General features: G+C 48.6%; 2 pseudogenes across 2 annotated transcripts; both read left to right on the plus strand.

Moving 5' to 3' along the window:
* The first annotated feature begins 8,069 nt into the window (after window positions 1-8,069).
* LOC308647462 (large ribosomal subunit protein eL34-like) lies at window positions 8,070-8,413 on the plus strand (annotated as a pseudogene). Its single transcript has one exon. The product of its transcript is annotated as a large ribosomal subunit protein eL34-like (transcript).
* Window positions 8,414-9,289: 876 nt separating this feature from the next.
* Window positions 9,290-25,147, plus strand: LOC308647416 (large ribosomal subunit protein mL42-like; annotated as a pseudogene). The gene is made up of 2 exons: window positions 9,290-9,356; window positions 24,745-25,147. The product of its transcript is annotated as a large ribosomal subunit protein mL42-like (transcript).
* Window positions 25,148-25,719: the final 572 nt, after the last annotated feature.

The raw sequence follows: 25,719 nt of genomic DNA on the forward strand, positions 1-25,719 counted from the left end.
AATGCATCTGATTTCAAAATGTGTACTTAAAAAAGAAAAAGAACACCCAGATTGATTCCACCACCTATAGGGTGCATTCTGCCCAGCCAAGTCTGAAACGCACTTTTGCAGAGGACAACTTCATTTATGATTTTTTAAAGGAAAGAAATATGAGATTCAGGCACAGGGGGAAAAAAGCATCGTAAGAAATTAATATAGCTTGGATTAATCAAAGCGCCTGCTTTTAAGCCGTGTGCCCCCACAGAGGAGTGAATTAATGAGCAATTTATGCAATGAATATATTTTTTCCTTTCATTATCTAGGTATTTCAGAGGAATGTGCTTCTTCTGACTGGAATTCTCCAGATACTTCTCTGAAATTTTAGCCTCACTTTGCATGTATAATTGCAGCTCAGGGTTGTATGGAAAGCAAGTCTCCAGCAGCCCCAAGCCTCCTGTATCCAAGCCCCCTGCCGTGGCACAAGGAAACCTTCCCGGTGAAGAATGCACTTTGGAAATACCCTTAGGCCAGGGTCTCCAGGACTGTTTTGAAGAGAGAGCGCTTTTGCAAGAACACAGAGGCAGACCCTTTCCTGGAGATGCCAAGCCAGCAAGTCTGCAGCCTGGAAACCCAGCTCTTTCATGGTCCACGAAGCTCCACCCACTCAGTGAGAACAAAATGCTAAACTGGGTAAATCCAAGTGTGTGCCACATTATGAGGGTAATTTATAGGCCCAAACCTGATCCTGAAGCCAGGTGAGCTGGAGCCAGGTGAATCACGAGAAGATGGACCTTCCTCTCCTGTAGCACGCTCAAGTGCAATTTAGATCCCCAAGAAATCCACGTGGGGTCTGTGAAAATGGCTTGGATTTGGATCTGCCTGGCTCCAGCAGCCCCTAAAAATGCTGGCATCATCACCAGTACAGCCTTCCTACTCTGTAACCATCCTGGCTTCAAGGAAATGCAAAGGAGTCCTGGGGACTAAGCGGGTGGAATTCCCAGATGCTGGGCCTACAGCCTTATCTCTCCCTGCAACTTCACCAAAATGTACAGCCAGATGGCTGGAAATGGTAGGTGCATATGGCCAAAAGAGTTGGAACTGTTGGAAAGCTCTGGGCACTGACGCCATCCAGTTGGTGGAACGTCCCTCCTCTCCAAAACCAATCCAACAACCTCACCCAGGAGCATGGAGCTGGGCGGTGGGCCTCAGGAGAGGGATCCAAAGCTTCTCTGTGGTCACGGCCTTCTCCACCTTCTGCCTGCTCCCTCCTGGGTCACCAAGTCCTTTTTTAAAGCCAAAGGAGGGGGTGGGTGGGGCAACATTGGGATTCAACCTGACACTAAAGTGCTTGATCAGGGGAAAGAGCAATTCCCGGCCTATCTTTCTCTAATCCAGTCCCTCCTAGTCTTCTGTGTCAGGAGGTATGAACCTCCATCCTCAGGTTCACTTCTTTTCATTTGCCCCACTTAAGTCCAGAGGAAGGGGAGGGGTGAGTTCCCAATGGACTGAGATGGATCCCTAGCTGGTCTCTGACCCTCTGATCCCACCCACCTAAGACCTTTGTGGGACAAAAACTTTTGAGTTCTGGGAAACACAAGCCAGCGTTCCTCATAGCCCCCCGCTCCCCCTTTTCATTTCCATTAGCAGAGAAAGCCTTGACGGCTTCCCAGCTTAGATAATTATTTTCTCATTAGTTCCATTCACATTCACCTGCAACCTTCATTAGACATCGGTGTATAAAATGGTCATCTTCAGTACACATGGCCAACTGGGGGCCACATTGCTGCTGAGCCCTTCCCCACGTTTGCTCACTCCATCAGGGATGGTGAGTGATGGTCCTGCCTTCCTGTGTGAATGCAGGAGGAAGCCTGGGAGGGGGACCTGGGGTGATGGCCTGCACCCTCCCCTCTGCTGCCTGAGCATCCGCCATTAGCAGACCAGTGATCTTAGTTGACAATTGCTGTCTTCCTGTGCCTGGGAACAGGCGTGGGAGGATCATAGGGGAACGGCAGGGCCGCTGGAGACTCTGCAGGCCTCGTGTCTTCCCAGAATCGCTCAGAGCATGTCTTGCCTCTGGGACTGGCAGCCCCCCCAACCAGGGGCCACATCCGCCCACTCATTCTACAGCATGTATTGAATGCCGGCGGGGCTGTGAGCCCTGGGCTTCAGTGGAGAACGAAAGACAGACCATCCTGGTAGGACTGAGCAGGTGAAAACACGGGAATCTGGCAATGTGTGGCTGTCTTTAACCAACAGCCACAGTCTTGTCTGTTTCAACCAGATATGTGGCAGGCAAAGAGACAGTAAACAGAGGCCACAGACATATTACAGACATAAGTACTGGGGCAAAAAAGCAGAGAACAGGAAGAGGTCAAGAGTTGGTAGTGGAGATACTGAGCAGGTTCCAGGGGTGGAGGGCACAGCCATATCCCATATGATCTGCAGGAACAGGCTTGTGCGGGCTCCTGCTGAGAAGCTGAACCAACAGCACCCGGAGACAAGGGTGGTACTTTCCAACCCCTTCCCAGGAGATGGCCACGGGCATAGAGGAGGCAAGCTCCAAGAGCTCCTGGAGGTGGAGGCGTGGTCCCTCCCTAGATGCAAGCTTGGGCCACTGAGCAGCGGTGGCAGGGCTTGACCACCCTGAACCTCTGCCCCAGTTTCTCCCACAGGCCCTGCCTCTCCTCTGGGTGTAGGATGGCCAACATGATACCGAAGGACTCCCAGCTTGGACATGCCCAGGCCCCTCTCCAAGGGATAAGCATTTAAACAAGCAGTAGTGCCCCATGTTTGGAGCTCCCGTGGGGCCCAGTCTGCCACCCTCAGGCATCCAGGGATGCTGGGTCCCTCTTCCCACTCTTGGGGGTGGGGCCCACCTGTGGAGAAAGACCTACCCTGAAGTGCTGCCCTGGTGTTCTGCCATCTATGTGACCTAGGCACATCACCTAGATTCTTGCAGCCCCTTTGGCCCCTGTGAATTAGGTGGCTACAGCTCTCCCGCTTGGTGCCCTGAGCTGTCAGACTGGCTGGGCACAGCTCCTTAGTTGTAGCTAAGCTCTTTGAACAGGTCTGTCTACCTGTGTCTGCTCCACCCTCTCGGCCTCCAGCACCATTTTCAGGATTATCTTAAAACCCCAAGAAGCTGAGCCGTTCCCGACTTTCCAGAACCACCTCCAAAGACCAGCTAGAAACTCTGGCTCTCTCACTTCAGGTCCGCAGCCTAAATAAAAGCTGGAAGGAAGGATTAGCTAGACTCTCTAGCATAGGAAAATCAATGAACGCTAGATGTTTTCCAAAGGGCTCCTGCAAGGGAGACCATGATGTAGCTAGCTGCCATAACCACATAAAAAGGCACTTGGGCTAGGTATGGTGGGGCATGGCTGCTGTCCCAGGGACTCCAAAGGCTGAGGTGGAAGGATCACAAGATTGAGACCAGCCTGGGCAACTTAGTAAGACTCTGTCTCAAAATATTAAATGTAGTTTTTTAAAGGACTGGAGATGCAGCTCAGTGGTAAAGTGCCCCTGGGCTCAAACCCCAGTTTACCCCACCCCCGCCCTGCCCCATCCCCAGCAAAAAAGAAGGTATTGCATTCTGGGTAATTTGGAGGCAAATGGGAGAGGTGGGAGCCTGGGAGATGTGCTTCTCTGTGACAGTGACTCTGCAAATATCACCCTCAGCCCGCTCAGCTGGAGTTCTCTTTGCCCCAATTAGGAGAAACCATTATGCCTGCTCCACCGGCACCCTCCTGTGGGTGTCTGCAGTGTAATTTGGAGATCACTTGCATCCAAGTACCCCATAAAGCAACATCACCCTCCCATCTGATACTCAGTTAGGCCACAGATCTTCTGACGGTGGCTTTGTCCCCTAATCCACACTCAGCAGTCATAGCTGCGAGAAAGGGCTGCAAGCAGGTGTCCATCCAGCCCAACCCTGGCGCTCATTAAGACCCTGCTTCCCAGCTCAGGATCTGCTGCACTTAAGGCATAGATGACATCAGAGAGTGGACAATACATTCTAAAACGGAATGGAAAATACACTTTCAAATGGAATAGAAAGCCAAGGTCATCGCTGCTGTTTAGAGGTGGCCAGAACAAGCAGGGAGCATGGTGTGCTCAGGGAGGCTGCTTCCCCGCCCACCTGATTTGCTCTCAGCAGAGTAAATGAAAGCTCACAGCAAATGCGTATCCTTTCCCTTCTCTCCTCATATTGATTCCAGGAGGCCAAGAGACCTAGTCATTGAAGGTAAAGTGGATATGCTGGGGAGATAGGGCGATGGGTGCAGAGCTGTGCACCCCAATTTCCAGCCACGAAGGTTCCACTCTATGGTTTTTGCATATTTGTAGGCCCAGCTACTATTTCCTTAATATTGTTTTGTCCTTTCATTATCTAAATACATGATTTGAAAAGGAAATTTTACACTACCAGAGTGAATGGAAAAATCTGTGCCACTTGCTATGAAGAGGAAAAAAATCCACGCTAATAACCCAGGTGTGCTCATTAGCATAGCAATCCTCTGCACCTCAATTGGAACCAGCTTCATGTCAATTTGGGAAATGGGTCAAAGGGACAAAAGCTTTGGAACAAGTTTTGGCCCATGACTGGAGGATGATGATGAGTTGTTTGGGAGACACCAGAACATCGTAGAATATTAGCAAAGTAAAGCATCCTTAGAAAAGAACCACAAAATGAAGAACTCTGAGAGCCAGAGAGGGGCTGGGTTCCCCAGGGCAAGAGATACACTTGAGCTTGTTTCACAGGAATCCATAATCTCACCCCAAAGATGAATTTCTCCTAATAAATTAGCAGAGTGTTTTCAGTTATTTTTTTAAATTAAGTTTTATAGTTTGATTTCTGAACACTAATTTCTGGTTCAAAAATCAAAACAAGCCAGGTGTGGTATCACACACCTGTAATCCCAGCCACTCTGGAGGCTGAGGAAGGAGGATGATAACTTTCGGGCCAGCCTCAGCAACTTAGTGAGGCCTTGTCTCAAAATAAAAAAAAAAAAAAAGGACTGGTGATATAACTCAGTGGTAGAACACCCGTGGTTCAATTCCCAGTAACTTTCCTCCAAAATTAAGAGAGAGAGAGAAAGAGAGAAAAGGGGAGAGAGAGAGAGAGAGAGAGAGAGAGAGAGAGAGAGAGAGAGAGAGAGAGAGAAAGTTACTTTTCATTATTTTTTTTAAATCAAACAAACAAAGGGCGTGCTGGGCAGTGTCCTTGAGGCCTCTCTCACTGGCTTCCTGGGAGCGGATCAGCACTGGGTACACAAAGACAGAGCGCACATATACATTCTCTCTTTTGTGATAAACAGAGATGGCAATGTACTAGAAACACTGCACAGCCTGCTTCAGCAATGCAGTGAAAGTGGCTCAGATCTCTAAACAATGCGCCTCTGGCTCTGCTTTTGCCTCCATGGTAAGCCTGCTGCAAGGGAGGAACAGGCTTATTTCACTAGGCTTTGATGATGGGCACCTTTGTGGCTCCCAGGCTGTTTCTCTTACCAGCCGCTCTACAATGGATTAATCTGGATATTCATTTCTGGGGCCTGTGCAGACAGCACGGGGTAGGTTCCTAGCAGTGTGATTAGCATGTGTTCCAGAATGTTGTTCAGCACGTGTTCATGATGTTCCCAGCCTGATGGGTTAGAAGGGCTGTGGCAAGGAAGTGGGGATGGGGACGTGAGCCCAGAAGCTTGGTTCTCATTTTCCCATGTCAAGAATTGAGTGCTCTCCGGGTCTCAGTCTGTAGAGAAAAAGGATGATTCCGTTTGAGCTGCACACCCGCCGACTGGGTTCTCTATGAATTATGGATTTTTAAAAAGACAGGAAGGGAGGTGAGATATTGGATTTTCCAAACTGGTTTTATCTTACTCAATTTGAAGTTCATCTTCTCGTTCTGATTTAGGCGCTAGTGTGAAAAGTGGCCTCGGCAGCATCTCCCCGGGACTTTTTGCAATTAGTAAGTGGGTTTATGCAGTCCCAGGAAATGAAGGATTTATTTTTCAGTGTTTGCAGGCTCATTTCTGTGGTTCCTGCCTGCCCTGTCATTTTCTGTAGGAAAACTGAAGCCCCAGGCCCAGACCTCTTTGGATGGTGGGATGTGGCAGGGGGACTTATGGGGCTCCAGACAGCCAGGGATCAGGTCTGGGAGGGGGCGTATCTTGGAGGGGCAGACACAGTGGAAGATTTCTGAAGATGGAAAACATGGGCAGTGACTCAGACATGCAGCAAACCAACATCCTGACGCAGGAGCCGGTGTCAGCTCTACCAAGTCCTCTCAGACACACCAAGCAGGCCAGAGCCCAGGCACTGGCTGTGTTCCGCCCCCATCCTCCCCATCCCCCAGGGACAGCTCCGGTTGTCACGACTCGCTGTCAGGGCTGCTATTAGCATCTGGTGGGAAGAGGCCAGGGATGCTGCCGAGCATCTTGTAAGGCCCAGAACATACCCCTCAACAAAGAACCCTCCCAACCAGAATGTCAAGGAGGGAGTGCTGTTGGAGAAACCCAGCCCTGGCTGGGTCAAAACCAAAACCACCCCAGGATTAAATGTGTCTTTGTGAGGCCAGCACAGCCATGCCATGCACCTGTGCGCCAGTGCGCTGGGTCCACTCTGTTGCCGTCTCTGGCACAAGCAGCTGAGTCCAGGTCTCCTCAATTTCTATGCAGCATACATGTACACACCATCTCAGAGGGGAAATATATGAGATAAGCAATATCTCAGGACTCTCAACAATTTTTCTCCTCTGAGCTCAGAGAGCTTTTCCAGGACAATGTTACTTTATATTCCTATAATATAATGCAAGAAGGATTGCTCTGCTCACGTTCCACATAGACATATTTTCCAGAGAGCTGTTCCTGACAGCTAGTTAGTGAGGGGGCTGGGTCAGAATCAATAAGTCCTAAAGCCCTTTTTTATTTTTACAAAATGAAAACAACTCTTTTTTTCTGATTATAAAAATGATACATGCACATTGTTTCTTAAAAAATTCAAACAGTACAGAAAAACATAAGAAAGAAAAATACAAAATTACCTAAATCCTTTCACCAAGAGATAAACAAACGTTGCCGTGTCAGTGCTTATCTTTCTAGCTCTTTCTCTGGCACGGGCACATATATATTTTACCCCCACCATTTTACTTAAGTCAGAGTTTCTCAGCCTCAGCACTGTTGACATTTGGGGCTGGATAGCTCTTGGATGTGACATCTCATGCACTATAGGATGCTGGACAGGGTCCCTGGCTGGTACCCACAAAATGCAGGAGTACCTCCCACTCCTGGTGGTGATGCCCACAAATGTCCCCAGACATGACCAAATACTCTTGGGGGTAAAAGTGCCCTGTTGAGAACCACTGAGGTAAATGGAATCAGGGGCCTGCTGTGCTATGAACTTCTGCTTGGAGATACAGAAGTGTAAAGGTTGTACCTTGTATCCTCTGGCTTTTAGCATCAGCACTTGGGGTCAAGGTCTACACTGAGGGTTGGGGATGTGACTCAGAGGAGCTCTGGCCTGGGTTCAATCCCAGCACTGCATTGAAAAAAAATAATAATAACAGGAAAAAAAAGGGGAAGAAAAAAGTTTTTTTTTGTTTTGTTTTGTTTTTTAAACTCTGCTCTGATATTTAGCTTCAGGTGCCCTGAGCCTTAGTTTCTCTGCCTGCAAACTGGGACTATGACAGAACAATGCTTATGATCTGGTATCCCCAGGAGGGGGTTTCCTCAATCTACCTGGTGGGTCCCTAGGTGCCTGGCTTGGTGCTTCCTCAGTTGATGGGAGAAGGCAGGCGCCCTTCCAGGGGGAGCAGGGCTCCAGGTGAGGAGAGAACCTCAGAATAGTCCACTCCAAGCATTCAGGTGGCTGCACAGAGCACTGCGGGTCTGCCAGAGAGTCGTGAGGTTCTGTTTGTGGGCTTTGGTTCTAATTCAAGCCTTTGGGAAACAGATGAGCATGAGTCTGCCTGATCTAAGATGCTAGTAAGTTTTTTGGTGGCTTTTTTCCCCCCAAGTAAACATTGATTTCTTTTCAGCTTTGGATGTTAAAATCAAAGCAAAACATCTCTTCAGGGTATGGCGTCTGGAGGCCCTCAGATGGCCCAGCGTTTGGCGTGCCGTCGTGGGCTTTCCTACAGTACAGCCTCTGGCAGAACTTGGCTGTCTCGAATCCCAGTAATAGATTCGTGTACCCTTATACAAAGAAGTTTGGGAAAGTACCAAACTCTGTATGTGGTGTGTGCCCCGGCAGACTTTCATGCTGTGAGGCCTAAGTCCTTCTGAGATTGTCTAAAACAAAAAAACACATCAGCAGGGCCTGTGGTGGCTCCATGCGTGCTGAGTGTGTTTGTGACAGGATCAAGCGTGCTCTCCTTTTTGAAGAACAGAAATTCATTGTGAAAGTGTTGAAGGAACAAGCACAGAGTCAGAAAGCTAAATAAAAAATGAAGCTTCTTTGAGTAATAAAAAGTCAAAGGCTTGTTCTATTAAAAAAACAACAAAAAAACAAAAAAAGCAAATGACTGAGACCTGTTGCAGGTTGAGTCCACTTGGGGCCTGGGACTGATCCCAAGCCTGGTTTTGTCGGATTGTAACAGAGCAGCCTCTGGTTTCATTGCTGGTGGAGAGAAAGAGGGACACATGGCAACCCTTCTCGCTGCCCCCTCCCAGCCCTGTCTCCTCACACAACAGTAACGTCAAGCCTCCCACCTTGCAGTCCAGTGCCAGCTCTTCCTGGCAGAGAACCTCTCCCTTCACTGGTCCCCCAGGGCAAAACCAGAGGTGACCTCAGGAGCTCCTGCTCTCTCCAGCCCATTTCTTCATCCATAACATGGGAAGACAGTAGTCCCCATGCCTTTCTCCCCAGGGGGCACTGGCAAGCCTGGCTCCTGCCAGCTGTTCCTCTCTCACCTCCTCCCTGCATCCTCCTCAGGGTCTCTGCACACACTGCATACACTGCCCAATGCCTTGGGCCCCTGGCGTTCTCAGCTCTGCTCCCTTGAGTAGAGTCTTCTGATTGTCTGACCAACCGTCTCCTGGTTAGGCTATGGGGTGGAGACCTGTCCCGTTTGGCTCACTGTTGTATCCACACTGTCTCACTTTCTCACCTGCACGGTCAATAAACATTTGAAGGAAGAAGGGAAGGGGGGAAGCTTCCATCTTTAGAGTGATGGTTTTTCACCTTCCACAACACAGTCTTCCATAGTCAAATGGTACATGAACATATGCTCTCTCTGCTTCCTCCCCTCCTCCTCTCCAGTGAGGTGAAAAGCTCCCATTAGTGGATTCGGGGGATGCATCCATTAAGCACCTGCCCGATGGCCCAGGCAGCTGCCTATGCCGCCAGCCTGCGCGTGGGAGAGGCCATGACTCAGCGCTTCCCGGGTTGAGTGGCCTGGGAGCGGGCTCCAGCCTCTCCTGAGGAGAACCTCCACCCGCAGTGCAGGAACTATGTGAGGCATAATTGATAGTAAAAATCAAATGGGCATTAATTCTGGTGAGTCACCCATGCAGAAAGGGTGCTCGGCAGCGTGGATGTAGGCTGCGGCTGAGGACAGTGACATGTCTAACCCAATGAGACAGGGCAAGCCAGGGGCGCAGGGCCTCAAGGTGGGGTAGCAGGAATGGGGCTGGTCAAGCTCTCTCACTTTAGGGCTTTACAAGGGGGTGCAGAGCACTGGATGGAGACGCCTTCCTGTCACAGGCTGCCCCCAGTGCTGCCTCCTAGCTCTCCCCTGCTCCTCAAACAGGGCCAGGGCAGCTTGGGCTTTCTTCCCCTCCCTCCCCTCCTCCCTGGTCCTGGTGCGGTCACCTTTCAGGACAACCCCACCCCTGCTTATCTCTTGATTTCCACTTGGGGCCTCAAACAATCCTTTAGAATTTTCCAGAATGCAACTTGAGTTGCATCACTTGTCTCTGAGAAAAACTTGAATGGCTTATGGCCCCTGTGCAAACCCTGAGCTGGGGTGAAGGCAGCTCTGCAGGGTCATGGCCTCAGGGGGCCTACTTCCCTTCTGCCTGGCCTCCTGGATGCCATCTTCTCACTCCTCACAGATGTCTTCGTCCAGGAACCCCTCCCTGCAACTCCTTGTCTTGTCCCTGCTGTGCACTGAGCTGCGGCCAGTCTCAGGCTTGAGCCCTAAACTCCAAAGGACAGGCCCAGGGGCTGGGGACATAGCTCGGTGGTAGAGTGCTTGCTTAGCACTCATGAGGCCCTGTGTTCAACCCCAGTATCTCTCTCTCTCTCTCTCTCTCTCTCTCTCTCTCACACACACACACACACACACACAAAGAACAAAGGAAGGTCCATCTTGCCCTTGCCTATGTCATAAGGGGCCCAATGGGATGGTCTGTGGGAAGGGGTGGGCCAATGTAATGGCACTGGGGCTTTGTCCTGGCCCCTCCTCTGGCCTTGCTGGGACTCTGCCTAGAGGAAGGCTGAGGCTCAGGACAGCTGAGGAGGGGGTGTCCTCACTCCCACCCACTCCCCCACAATGGGCCCTGCCCAGCTCCCCCCACTTACCCTCTGACCCTGGCAGCAAGCCAAGAACCTCCCCACATTCCTGGCTGACCTCAGGCCCAGATGTCCCCACTAGGTGTGAAGGAACAGGCCGCAGATGGCTCCCGCTAGCAGGTGTGTGTGAATGCCTGGCACACGGCACATTTTCTTTTTGAGAGGGTGGTGCTGGCCCAGGTTCACCTTGGATTACAGGAACACCCTGCCTTTTGAGAAAGTGAAGTTTCAGAGGAGGTGGGGAGGTGTTTGAGGGCAGATGGGGACCCCTTTGATTTCCTTCTGCCAGAGCGCAGAACTTGTAGAAAACACTGCCAACAGCCAGGAGGGCTGGGCCCAGAGAGAACCTGGAGCTGGTGGGTAGGCACTTCCAGGCAGCCCGTAGCAGACCAGGCATGTTTTTTGCCCCGCAGTCCTCCTTTTAGAGGCAGCCAAGGCTCCCCTACAATGTCCAGTAGTGCACGCACAAGCATCACGCAGGTTCTGGGCCACCCCCACTTCCACTTCCCGTGCCCCCAACCTGGACCCAGTGCCCAGCCCCTCTGACTTCTTGATGCAACCCCAGCTCCAGCTGATGCACCAGATGCCTCCTAGACAGCAACACTTCCCTGGGCAGCATATCCAACATTCCTACCCAAAGGAGGGACAGTCCTCTCACCCAAGCAGCCACTGCTGCTGCTTCTTCACATTTGTGTTCACACTACCGGTGTGCACTCCTTGTACAAACACCAAACATGGAGGCAGTGGCATAGCTGTCTCCCATATGGCTATCCCACCGCTTTGTCCCTCAGAGTCCCCACTGTATGCTCAGAGGGGCCTTCATCTGGTCCTTCCCATGGATCATGGGTGCCCCAGCCTCCCCTGGCTCCTGCTCTCCTATCCCCTGGCCTGCTCTTGGGGGTCAAGGGCATTGGGCCAGTGGGCAAGCAGAGGAGGTTGTGACGTGCAGCCCAGGTTTACGGTTCTCTGTAGTGTCCATCTTACCTGGAAGACTTGAGGCCTGCCCATTAGCTCAGGAGGGCGGGGCTATAACTGTTATATATGTGGACATATATATAACACATGTAAATCAAACTTCTTTTAAAACTTTGATGTTTACAGAGAAATTTCGATGACAACCCCGAGCTTTTGTCCCCACTCTATTTCTTCCCCAATACTTTGCCATATGCACAGCTGCCACTGACGGAACAATATGGGTGAGTGACTGCCTGGGCTCCACGCGTCGGGCAAAGGCCACTGATTCTCCCCTAACACCCTTTTCCTGTCCCAGATCCCACAGGAATATGCTTACTGAGTCAGCTTAGGCTGCCCTGAGGGCTTCCTTGTTCTTGAAGACCATGACCATTTTGAAGAGTCCTGCTCAGGTATTTTGTATAATGTCCTTCCATTTGGGTTGTCTGATGGTCAGGTCACCATTAGTAGGGGTGATGGCTTCAGGGAGGAAGACAACAAGGGGAAGCATCTTCTCATGGCATGGTTCCCAGGATGCACACTGTCATGTTACTGGCCTTCATCCCTGGCTGAGCTGCTGCTCCCTGACTTTCCACTGCAGACCTCACCTCTTTAGTACTCCTCTACTCCTGGGAAGCAAGTCCACTGAGCATCTCAGAGATCAGTTGTTCCATCTCCTTTAGTTAAGACTGAATTATCTGGAGTTATTCTGTACAAGAGATTTGTCCCTTCTACCTGTATATTCATTTAATTATTTGCTATCTCTATAAACTTATGGATACTTTATATAATGTTAGGTTATAATCCAATACTACTTTGTTGGTCAAATTGTTCCACTTTGACCCTCAGGAGCTGTCAGTTGGGTCCTACCTTTTGAATGCTCCCATGTCTTTTTCTTCCCACATTTTTTTAATTGGTGCATTATAGTTGCACATAATGATGGGACTGCTTGTACATATTTGTACAGGAACACAATATAACAATTTGGCAAATATCCCTCCCCAGCACTTCCCCACTCCCTCCTCCCATCTCTGGGTCCCTTTCCTCTATCCTACTGATCTCTTTTTGATTTTCAGGAAATCCCCACCCCACACCTTTCTTTTCCTTTTTCCTCTCCAGCTTCCATGAGAAAACATACAATCTGAGTATGGCTTATTTCGCTTAACATAATGTCTCAAGTTCCATCCATTTTACTGCAAATTATATAATTTTGGTTTTTGTGGCTGAATAAAATTCCATTGTGTATGTATATATACACCATGTTTTATTTATCCATTCATCCAGTGTAGAACACCTAGGCTGGTTCCATATTTTGGCTATTGTGAATTGTACTGCTATAAACATGCATATGCATGTGTCATGTAGTGTGGTGTCTTAACTGAGAAATGGTCTAATTGGGTCATATGGTGGTTCCATGCCTTGTCTTTTGAGGAAGTAACCTCCATATTGATTTCTATAGTGATTGTACTAATTTGCAATCACACCAACAGTGTAAACAAAAGTGTTCTTTTGTCCACATCCTCTCCAGCATTTATTATATTCTTTTAAAAAATATATTTTTATTTAGTTAGTTTGGTTGTAGTTGGACACAATACCTTTATTTATTTTTATGTGGTGCTGAGGATCGAACCCAGGGCCTTGCACATGCTAGGCAAGTGCTCTACCACTGAGACACAACCCCAACCCTTAGTTATATTCTTGATAACTGCCATTCTGGCTGGTGTAAGATGAAATCTCAATGTAATTTTGACTTGCATTTCCCTAACCATTAACGATGTTAATATTTTTTCATATACTTATTGGTCATTTGTATTTCTTTTGAGAAGTGTCTGTTTAGTTCATTTGTACATGTATTGATTGGGTTATTTCTTGGTTAAGTGTCTTGAGTTATTTATTCTAGATATTAATCCTCTGTCAGAACAGTATTTTCTCCCATTCTTTTTTTTTTTTTTTTGAGAGACAGAGAGAGAGAGAGAATGTTTTAATATTTATTTTTTAGTTTTCAGTGGACACAACATCTTTTATTTTTATGTGGTGCTGAGATCGAACCCAGCGCCCCGTGCATGCCAAGCGAGCCACATCCCCAGCCCATTCTTAATTTTAAAAAATTTGTTCTTTTTAGTTATATATGACAGTGGAAACCATTTTGATATATTTATACAGTGTGGAATGTATCTTATTCTAAGTAAGAACCCTAGTCTTATGGATGTACATGATGGTGAGATTCACTCTGGTTTATTCATATTTGCACATAGCAAAGTTGTGTCAGATTCATTCCACGGGTTTTCTCCCATTCTTTAGGTTCTCTTCATTCTTGTTTGTTGTGCAGCCACATCTGCTTTTTTATTTTCTAGGCTCATCTTATAGTCCTGCCCCAGCTAGAATCACTATCTCCACTAAAAGCTGGGTTCCTTTTATCAGAGAATGATGCTAGAAACCAAAATCTGGGTGCTATCATCACTCCGAGGCCTCTCAGAGGCCCTGGCAGAGCCAGGAGATCTATGTGTGTGTGTGCACAGGCATACCAGATACCAACCCTCTGTGCACAACTAGTGAAAATGACTTCTTTGTCCACTTAGCAGTCTCTGTATTAAGCTAAACTCCCCCATACCACTGGGAACCTTGAAAGGTCACAAGACTTCTTTACATTTCAACTACCCCAGAGTAGTACAATTTAGGTTGTTTTAGAGGGCAACAGGCCACATGGTGAACATATTTATTTATGTTTTCCTTTTCTTTATGGTTAAGGAAATCAAGGTGAAATTGATGTGACCTAACTGGAGCCTGACAGTTTGCAGCCTAAGATGGTTTTTCTTTCTTTTTTAGTTGTAGATGGACACACTACCTTTATTTTATTTGCTTATTTCTATGTGGTGGAGGGGATCGAACCCAGTTCCTCAAGCATGCTAGGCAAGCGCTCTGTTACTGAGCCACAACCCCGTCCCTAAAGTGGTTTTTCTCAGAGGACAAGGGGCAATAGCTGGAAACATTCTGGTTGACACAGCTGGATGGTGGTGGTAGCTTCCCGCATTGAGGCAACAGAGGCCGGGGAGGCTGCTCAGTGTCTTGGTGGACAGGCCCTGGTGCATATGAATGCCAGTGGGAAGGACACTTTAGCAGCTACCCGCCCTCCTGCCCTCCTCCACTTTCCCACAGAACGCATTTCCTTCTGATCCCTGAGATAATTTACAAATTTCTTGATTCCAAACTTCCCCTCTATTGGAAGTAAACTCTCCGGAGAAGGGAATGTTGCCTCTGTGAGCCAATGTCTCCCAGCCCCACACATAGCACGACACTCAGCTGCACTCAGTGTCTGCTCATTGCACAGATGGGGAAGGGACAGGCTTCACCCCATCCTCATTTCTTGGCCTTTCCATGCCCTTGGCCTCTCATGCCACTCACCCACGGTCTTTCCACCTAACACCTTGGCTGGTGGGAAGGACTGGAGGCCTTGTTGGTATAACTCAAGGAGTCCCAGCAGAGGGGCAAGGCAGCTGGTAGTTCCCAGGCTGCCATCTGTGACCCTGAACATGACCACACCACCCTATACGGCAGGCAGCTCATGAGCTCAGCCTCAACTGCTACCTCTGCTCACTGACCAGGGGTCTTGAGAATGGACTAAGGGGTCCTTGAGTCCCTGGAATTCTGCTGGTTCTTGGCAATGTAGAAGGACTTCCTTGTAGATCATTAATTTGCTCTAAGAGTTGGGAGTCTTGCTGCACTTCTGCTCTCAGGACAGCTGGGGGATACCCCTCACCCTAACTTTTCCTGGCCATCCCAGGGACTCCTGCTCGACTTCCTCTGCAGCCAAAGTGTATCAGCAATTTTACTTCTATGCTAACTCACTTGCCTTGATCATGTCTATGAACTTTTTTGCTTCATTCACTCACCAACCCATCAGTCTACCCAATTACCTGAATGCCTACTCTGTTCTAAGATGCTTCTGCTCCTTTGGGGTTTAACCTAGGGGGAGACAAGTACTAAGAAAATAAGACCCAATACCATGCCATGAATGCTGTCAGCGCTATAAAGGGAGAAAGCGGGCAGTGATGAGAACTGCCAAGGGCTGGCTTGATCTGGGTAGAGGGGGGTGCTGTCCAGAACCCCAAGCAGCAATCATGTTAGAAGTGAGGAAGTCAAGTGATAAGAATGGACCACCCACTTGTTTTAGGGACTCCACCAAGCTTAAGCTGGGCTTTGTGCAGAATGAAAAAAAAAAAAAGAAGAAGAAAAAGACATTCACCATTCCTTTTACACACATTTATTAGGCATCTACTGTGTGCTATGCATGGAGAGAAGCTGGACAACATAACCATCCACAAACCACGGTCTTGCTTGCCCCTGGTGTCCCAGCAGCAGAGGTGGACAACCAAGCAGCCAGTGAGCAAGAAAGGCCCAGATGCTGTGAAGCTGAGTACGGAGCAGATGGTCGGGGGCTTCCCTAAGTGACAGGGAGAGTGGGAAGACCCTTAGGGAGATAGAGGGAGTACAGGGCATCAATGACCTGGAACAGAAAGGGTGTGGCCAGGTTCCCAGTGCATGGGGACTGATTGGAGTGAGAGTGGGGTCACCACAGGAGATGAGGCAGGAGTCTATGGCCCTTCTCTTGCACAGATTGACTGGAGGCCTGTGGGTACGCAGCTCCTCAGAGCCCTTCGGGAGAGCCTCCACCCAACCCTCTGAATTGAGCACAACAGGATTGAGGGGGGGCCCTCTGGAAGGGCCCTTGCTTGTCACATTCCACCTTTCTACTTCACCTTGGGTCCTCAGCCTTCCATCCTGCCCCATCTTGCAGCCTGTAGGAGCCCTAGGCACACAACAGCAGTCCGCAACAGGTCTCATATGATCACCAACAGGGACACTGGCTCTGGCAGCACCTTTCTCTTGAACCCTTCTTAAATGCACAGGTCCACACTTGCCTTCCATGAGCCTGTCCCCCTCCCAGGTGAAGGGTACTCCTGTGCACTGGACACAGACTGTGGGGGCCTTGGCAGCGGGTTCAGGGCACCATGAAAATAACTTCCTAGCTCTGCCATGTCCTCAGGCACTGATAACCATCCTCAACATCTTTTGTTTCTCTGAAGGTTCTGTCAGTTACCTTTATGTGAGGTGGTGGTGGTGGTGAGGGTGTTATATGATGTTTTGCAGGGGCCCTAAGAGAAGAGCCTAGGAGCAATTTTCTAACTCAAATGTCACAATGATAGAGAGCCCCTGCCTATCTCTGAACCAAGGGAGCTGTCAGTTCACTGCTAAGCAAACCAAGAGGCCAGTTCTTCCTGGGAAAATGGCCTCGCCTTTGCCCAAGGCCTGAGTGTCTTCCCCATGTGCCCTATTGCTGAGCAGCTGATATGACAGGTCCACAGAGCTGATGCACTGCCTGATGAGGATGGCCATCAGTCTGGCCCTTCCTTCCACCTCAGAACACTGGCTGGGCGCTCAGAAAAATGCTGGGGAAGATGAACTCTGGGAGGGCTGGCAGAAGACACCTCGAAAAGAGCTTTCCCAGGATTGCTAGGAAAAGAGCGACAGGGAGGGCGCTCCTTGGGGGGAAAGGCTACACATCCAAGTGTCTCATGGCCCAAAGACAAAATGGGTGGATGAGCTGGTGGCTGCCTACCTCTGATGGGCTCATTTAATATGCAACAGTAGATGGTGACGCTGCTGTTCACTGCTCACAGTAGCTGGTCTCCAGTTCCCACCTACTGCCTGATGTGACATGGCAGTAACCTAGTACAGCAAATCCTCTTATTTTAGATGGCTTTGTGTGGTAGGGTTCCCACCATGAATTAATCACGCCATCTCTAAGAAGCCCAGTGATGAATCCAAAGCAAACTTTGCCAAGGGGCTCCTAAGAGGTCAGCTTGCTGGATTCCACTCAGGGAGATGTGCCTTGACTCTGTCCAATGTCTCTAGCCATGTAATTCAGAAGCCCCAAGGACAGCTGTCTCTATTGCTCTATTGTAGGGTGGATGGAGATCAGTCCTTACCTCCACAAGGATCTTGTCCCCAAACTCTTCAGAGGGCAAAGGTGATGCCCTATTCAGAAGAAGCTGAAGCAGCACTGATTTCAAACCATGGAGGAAGTGCTCATGGGGCTCTGCACTATACAGCAAGGCCAGGACAGTAAGGTGGCACTGCAGCCCAAGGCTTCAGAGACACTGAAAAAGGAAGGGCTGGGGGAGAAAGAAGAGAAGCACATAGGAAAGGATTAACAAGATAAAAGAAACCACACACACACACACACACACACACACACACACACACACCCTTCTCAAGGACACACTCAGAATGTTCTTCACTTATCTTTCTTCCAGTAGCCCAAACAGCCATCAGTGTAACTTACATTTACAGGCAATCTCTGTGGTGTTCTCCATTGATGTGCAAGATAGCCTTGAACATGCAGAAGAGTTGGCTACTAATGAGATGGGCTTAGACCCCATCTCTAAGGCCTTTGTGAATGATGGTAGTCAAATGGTTTACCCACTGAAGAGTCCACTTCTTCAGGGCCCTCAGCCGGGCAAGCCCAGAGTAGAAGTCATGCTTGGGAACCCAACTTTTCTGAAATCCTTTGATTAGCCAGCGCAAGGGGACAGAGCCATTGCACTGCTGTTGATCCTGTGAGATAGGGACAAGAGAAGAAATGAGGCTACTGATTCACAACCCAGTTCATCACAAAATGACAGAGCTGATGGAGACCCATCTATCTCTGTCTCAGCAATAAACCTATGGCCCACATAGGCGACGTGACTCGCCTGTGAGTTCAAAGCAAGATGGCACAGTTGGGACAGGGTATTGGGTCCAAGAGGTGTCGAGGCAAAGGGGTCCTTGAAAACCCATCCCAATGGTTCTGCTGAGAAGGGGTATTTGAAAAGCTCATCAGCATCATCACTGCATCTGCGCCATCTAGTGGTAAGGGGCTCGGGCACCTTGCGCCCCACTGGAGACCCCATGATATCAATCACCCAGAGTTGAGACCATGGCTTCAGCAGGGATCCCAGGAAAGCCAAGGAGACTTCTCTATGGTGTCGCCACTGTGAGCACCAGCTGCCACTACATCTGATCTGGTAATGTCCAGTAGCCTGCCATTTTTCTCATGGATCAGAGGTATAGCCTTAAGCATTAACCATCTATAAGGCCCAATTTCCTCCCAGAATAAAAATTGGGGACACAGGAGGCCCTGCCAACTCACCACTGACCAAGAGGATGGTAGAATGATGGCTTCAGAAGGACTGGAAGGAATTATTAGAAGCACATCCTTCTGTCTGTATATATGCCCCAGGCTGCCTCTCTAGAACTTTCCACAGTGCCCAGTGGCTCCATGGTCTTTCCACCACCTGGGCAGCTCTCCAAGACTGCCTAACCCTGAGGCTGTGTGTGTCCTTCAGTTTGCAAATAACCAGCTGATTATAGGCTGAGCCTCAAAGAGGTGAAGATGGTAGCTAGGTAAGGTGGTGCTCAACTGTAATCCCAGTGTCTTGTGAGGCTGAGATAGAAGGATCTCAAGTTTGAGGCCAGCCTCAGCAACTAAGGGATGCCCTAGGCAACTTAGTAAAACCTTGTCTCAAGAAAGAATGAACAGGGCTGTAGATGTGGCTCAGTGAAAAAGCATCTCTGGGTTCAATCCCCAGTACCTAAAAGGGGGGGGTTCTCTTTTCTACACTTTCAAAGAGGAATCAGAGGAAGCCTTTCCAAATTGAACAGCTTCAGTGAACAGGCCCTCAACTATCAACATGGGGCAGCTCAGACTTCCCAGCAAATCTAAGCCACCCTTAAGCTTCCTCTTCCTCCTTCTCTCATACACCACAAAAAAGAGCTCGCTTGCTTCACATGTCATGATGTCACCACCCAGCCCAGCTAGACCTCACCTGGGCCAACTGGTCTTCCTGTTTCTCATTCTATCCAGACTCAAACTCAAACTGCCAATGGCCCTGGCCTCCTTCTTCTCTACAGCTCCCAGTCAACTGTCCTACCCCACCCAGGGCCTTTCCACTAGCTGCCCCTGCTACAGGGCAGGCCCACACCACCTTGGACTCTTCCTGAAGGCCCCTCAGCTTCCAAACTTCATCTGAGGGAACTGTTTTGGAAAGTGGGATCCAAAGTCCAAATGATTTCAAGTTCAAATCCAGAACCTACGTGTGGTTTTGGGCAAGTTATTGGACCTCCCTGTGCCTCTCATTCCTTAGAAGACTCATGACAATGAAGTGAATTAGCACACTTCCCTAAGGCCCAGAACACAGCAGGCACCGTAGAGCAAGGGCTTTTCTCACCCAGAAGACCAAGCATGGGTAGCAAGCACTTGGCAGAGTGTCCCCTAGAGCCCACAGGAGGGGACTTGGCTTCAGGAGCCTAGGGATCTCCTAAGCCTTTGTGCAGAGGAAGCAGTTTAAGGCCTGTCTGTGAAGTGCAACAGCCTTGGCTTCCTCCAAGAGACCTGGGCTAGTGAGAGGGGGCTCGGAACTGCCACAGAGAAGGAGGAAACAGAACAGGAAAATCAGAATAAACTCAGGGGGTTGCCTGACACCCAACCAAGAGTCCCGAGAGAAACTCCCCTTTTCTTCCCCTCTTCCCTTGTCCCGAGAAACAAGGCTCAGAAGCCAAAGCTGCCTTGGCCTCCTCAGAGCCTCCTAAGTCAGTCCCCACCCAGCTGGGGCTGAGGGAGGCCCAGGGATGCACAGATGTTACGTTGCCATGGTAACTGCCTAACCTTGTTGTGCTTCTGTTCAGGTTACCAAGGGTGCAAAGAGGAAACTGGGCAACCATGCTGGCTCCACAGGCCTGGCCCAGGCCCCTGTGTCAGTTCAATGCTCCCTTTCTTGGCCTTCCCCTCTCCAGGCCTGGCCACTTGGTACTCACCAAGAGCCCAGGTCTCCCAGACCAATGTCACAGCAAAGCCAAGGAAGACCCAGCCAACGACTCAGTTGCTGGGTCTCTGCCTAATTCTGATGGCCCTTGTTCCTCCAAAGATAATAATAGCTCCAGTTCACTGCAGGGAGAACAAGTGCAAATGCCTACAGAGGTTAGGCCCTGATCAGATGAGTGACAGGCGGGTGGTGGCAGACATAGTGGTGGGGTGGGATAGCAGCTGCCGATAGGGGGCGGCCGCCCCTTGCTTATGGCTGTCTTGAGTACAGGCAAATGGCAGACCCTAATAGTCTGGAGGGTCTGCTAGTTCAGAAGTCAAGCCCCCAGATGCTTTTGTAAAACCTCCTCCAGCTAAACACTGGTGGTTAACATCTTTCAGACTTTAAACAAATTCTATGCGGTTGAAACACACCAATCTCCGGGTGGGCTCGGCTTGAGGGGCAGTCTCAAACCCCCTCTTACAATGGTAGTTGTTCACAAGTTCACTTTGACTATTTATTAACCATAGCAGCAACCATCTAGGGATTCCTGAACATGTTGGAGACTGTTTTCTTGACTCAATTCTTGCCTAGACCCTTTGCCTAAGTCAAGAAACTGCTGGGCAGCTAAGGAAATTACCCTAAGGCTTTGGGATAGAAAGTGGGACATTTAGACTGGCGCTCATTTCTCTGATGCCAGAAAGGGGCCCAGCCACCAGGCTTTGGATAATCCCCACCATTCCCCAAGTGAAGGGGCTTGGCTTTGACCTCTCCTCTCTAGCTTTGTCCTTGGCCTTCCACACAGCTCCCCATGCCCCCAGCCCAGCACCTGCTCATGTCGCTCACCTGCCCTCTTGCCTGCCAGCTGCCCCTGGCGCCAGCTTACTCACAGGCTCCTTCTTGCTACCTCTTCCCAGGCGGGGCTTCTTCCCAGGCCCTAATCCTACCCAGTTCTCCTGACCATATCTAGGCATGGCCATGTAGCGTCCTCCAAATCCCCCTGCCCCTCGACTCTCCGCCAACTGAGCTTCCATTTGGCCTGTGACATTTAAAAATATCTGTCCAGACTTGGCACACAAAGTCCAATACCTCAGCTGCCTCGTCAGGCCCCACACCCCTGTGCTGCCAGCACCCGCACACTCTTGACCCAGGACAAGGCCATTGAGCTCTCCACTCCAATCACCCTGTCTTAATTTGGCTCCTTCGTCACATGGATCCTCAGTGCGAGTCCTTTCTTGCCCCTACATGGGCAAGGCAGGCAGGGGCTCAGGGGGCTTTTGAGCGGCAGGGCAAGGTGCCGGCCATCTGTGTGCCCGTGACACAGGAGCACATGCCTGGAGCATGGTGTGATGTCTGCTACAGCTGTCCTCTCCCTGACTTCCAACCCCAGCAGGCCCCATAGTTCTGCTATTAATATAGTGCAAAGAGGCCCAGCAGCTGATCAGGACAAAATCTTTCCACACGGATGGTGACAACTGCCATCACACTGGTTTGGGCTCCATGTGTTCCCATTGTGCATTCCTTCAGAAGGGGCACAGCTGAAATCTGTCTGGGTGCCAGCTACTGAAAATGTGCCTGCTTTTGCTTTGGCAATGGGGGCAATTGCCAACAATAAATCTGGAGGCCTTGAAAGGGGCCTCAAAAGATGGGTGGTAGGTTTAGGAAACTTGTGGGGCTCACTGAAGCAAGTGTCCTCTTCCTTAACCACATCATCAGCCTGCCTTTGTGCAGAGGCCCAAGGCTACCTGTTCCTTCTTTTGGCTTTCATTCTCAGGGCCCAGAGCAGTACCCGGTACGAAGGTGCAGGCAAATGCAGAATGATGTGTGCCATCGGAAGAGAAGGCAAGAGTTGTTTTAGTTTTCCAAACATGCTTTCTTTGGAGGCAAAGAGGGTGGCTTCAACTTTTCCCAAAAGGACCTAGAAAGAATGAACGGCTAAGTGTGGCAAAGCCATCAACCCAGAATGGTAGCACTCACTCTATTGTCCAAATATGCCAGAGGTGAATCATGTGCTTTCTGGGATTTACTTGAGGAGACTCTGGAAGAAAAGATGGGAAGCGGGGGCAGAGGACAGCAGAGAAGCAGATGTGGACAGTCCTTCAGCATACTCTAAGCCCACTGACCTCCTCTCTACTTGGTGTGCCTGAAAATTTCCATAGCAAGTTTAAAAATATGCATGTGCAAACAATGTTAAATACTTTCCAAGGGTCCCTTATGTACTAGGAACTCTCCTGGAGCCTCTTAATTTATAGAAAAAGAACAAAAGCAAGTAAAGTCCTGCTACCTAACAGGCACAGCTTGGCCTGGAAATGACCATTTTCCAGAGGCCCTGGGTTGGTTGCAACCATCCCATGCTCTGCACCCACAGAGACAATCTGAAGCCATGCTTTTAAAACTTAGTGTCGGGGTGCTGGGGACTGTACCTCAGTGGTAGAACACTAACATGTGTGAGGCCCTGCAGAAAAATAAAAAATAAATTTGTATTTAAAAATAACAAAGAGTGACTTCTGTGACCCAGAAAGCACTGAAAGAACCTCATCCTTGGAATGGCCTTCACTACTAGAGGCAAGCCTGAAGTCTTGGGTTCACCTGATGCTTGCCAAGAGTGCTCTAGTCCTACCATGCATGGTGGCTTGGTTTCGATTGCTTTTGAACTTTATGAAAGGATTATCTTCCATATGCATGAATCTGTACTTTTAGGCATAGGCTCTTCTGGCACCACATCAAGCACAGAGAAAACAAAGGGAGGAAAGACCCACCCCAAACCCCACCCAAATTCTGGGAGAAACTGAGAGTGAAGACAGGAGAGTGGGGTCTGCTTGGCAGAAAGGCCAGAAGTCAGCTGGAGAGCAGCTGCAGAACCTGCCTCAGGAAGCCAAGAGCCTGAGCTTCTGCTGGCTGGGGGCTGGGACACAGGTCCACTGAGGCCAAGGCTAGAGAGTCCCTCCACCATCAAGGCCAACCCAGCTACATCTGCAAACATGAACATGTGACATGACAGAAAAGTGTCATGGTAAAGGCAGATCAGACAACTACACCTGCGAACTTATTATTAGAAGGCAAACGTCATGGAAAGAAGCAGTGTTCCGAGTAACGTGGTCCTGCCAAAACCCAGAAGGCTTCAGCTTGTGGGGATCAAAGCCTCTCACCACTCCCCAGCTGAGGGGCATATTTGGATAGTGAGATTCAAACCTCATTTGTCTCTTTCGGTGGGAAATATCTTATCACACAAGAAGACCACCCCTCACATCTTCCCCAGGCACCATTCATCTATGTCAATGAACAGACTGAAGGACTGGTCAAGAACAAGGTGGTGCTCAGGATGGGTCTTGAGGGGAGAGGGGAAACACTGTCCATTTCTAGAACTATGCATTTATCTTCATGTGCAACCAGAAGTCAGGTGATGTTGGCGATTTTTTTTTTAATCTCAGTGGCCTGATTTTCCTTTTAAAAAAAATTCACTCACATAAAGAAAACAAGTTAAAGATAACTATTAAGTATACTTACATGATGGGAATATGGCAAAAATCATGACAGTGGTGTGAAAGGAACAAGTTTGAGCAAAAATAGAGTCAATATTTCTAAGATATTTCTAAAGGACTGTGCATTTCTAAGGTACTTCTGAGTTCAGTTTTGACTATAATCTGTGCCTACAAATGACTATAGCACACCCCTAGACCAGCAGCTCCCAGTCTAGACTGACTCCTTCCCTGTCCAAGGCCCTATGTGGCTCTGCTGGAGGAGGCTACATGGCAGCCTCCAACCCCACCAGCACAGCAGGAACAGCTCCCAGCCTCTCTCCTCCTTATGGAGCCTCTGATTACCACAGTGGTACAAAGCAGACTTCAGCCTGAGCTCTATTTGGTATTTTAGAATTATTAGATGACACAAGCTATTCACACAGACATATGTGCAAATATGCATTAAAATTCAGTAGTCAAGGGTTGGGGCTATAGCTCAGTGGCAAAGCACTTGCTTAGCATTCGAGAGGCACTGGGTTCGTTCCTCAGCACCACATAAAAATAAACAAATAAAATAAAGGCATTCTATCCATCTGCAACTATAAAACATTTTTTTAAACAATTAAATAGTCAAGCCAGGTGCAGTGGCGCATGCCTGTCATCCCAGCAGCTCAGGAGGCTGAGACAGAAGGATCACAAGTTCAAAGCCAGCCTCAGCAATAATGAGGCACTAAATAACTCAGTGAGACCCTGTCTCTAAAGAAAATACAAAACAGTGCTGGGGATGTGGCTCAGTGGTCGAGTGCCCCTGAGTTCAATCCTCAGTACGGATAAATAAATAGATAGATAGATAGATAGATAGATAGATAGATAGATAGATAGATAGAGTAGTCAAGGAGGCAACATGGTAGTCTCCTGGAATAAAAATTGGAGTGCCTAGAAGCAGATTATAAAGGTGGTTGCTCTTCAGAACATCCATCATCACCGTCTAATCATAACACTAATAGCTTTAAAATGGGTGATATCAAAGAGAACTTTATTGAAATATTTATTTCCAGGTCAAAACGGAGCTTTATCTGGTACGTGTCATAAATCTACATTTTCTTCTCTTCCAGACAACTCTAATTGCAAAATAGAGCTCGCTTTGACATCTGATGGCAGAACAATAGTATGCTATCACCCTTCTGTGGATATCCCATATGAACACACACAGCCTATCCCTCTACTAGATCCTGTGCACAATGATGGAGAAACACATGATCAAGATTAGAAGAAAAAGCTGAACACCTTGAGCAAGGATTCATGATAGAAAAACTTAGCAAAATGTTCTTTACTACTAAGCATCATTGGTATCCTCAGGGACAGTTTCACAGATATTATAAAAATCCGAATTCTCCAAAAGACAGATGATATTGAGACTCTTGGAAAAATCAAAGAAAAATGTCATCCAGTGTCTCATTCGCCATTTGAGAAAATGCAATCTGGTGTATTTACTGTTATATAGTAAAATAATAATAAATAACCTTTTTTTTTAAAGAGAGATGAGAGAGAGAGAGAGTTTTAAAAAAAATATTTATTTATTTTAGTTCTCGGCGGACACAACATCTTTGTTTTGTATGTGGTGCTGAGGATCGAACCCGGGCCACACGCATGCCAGGCGAGCGCGCTACCACTTGAGCACATCCCCAGCCCTAAAAAAAATCTTTTCATGTTAGAATATGTATTTATTAATCCTGGACTTGACATTTTTATTTAGAAAAACTATTTCATCTTATTCCTTTTGAGATATTAAAGGCTACCACTTATTTAAAAAAAAAATTAAGAAGTCAAGCTAAAGGAAGCTGTAGATGTCACAGTTTCCACAAGCAGACATCTTGAAAACAGGTCTTGAGAAAAATGGATTTGCCTTTCTTGTACCGCAATTCTCAAGTTTTGGGGGGCAGTTTTAAGTAATAACTGGTACTTTTGAAGCTGGCTGGATT

The sequence above is a fragment of the Spermophilus citellus genome (assembly GCF_964194105.1).
Source record: "Spermophilus citellus genome assembly, chromosome: 4".
In the NCBI taxonomy this organism is placed as follows: domain Eukaryota; kingdom Metazoa; phylum Chordata; class Mammalia; order Rodentia; family Sciuridae; genus Spermophilus; species Spermophilus citellus.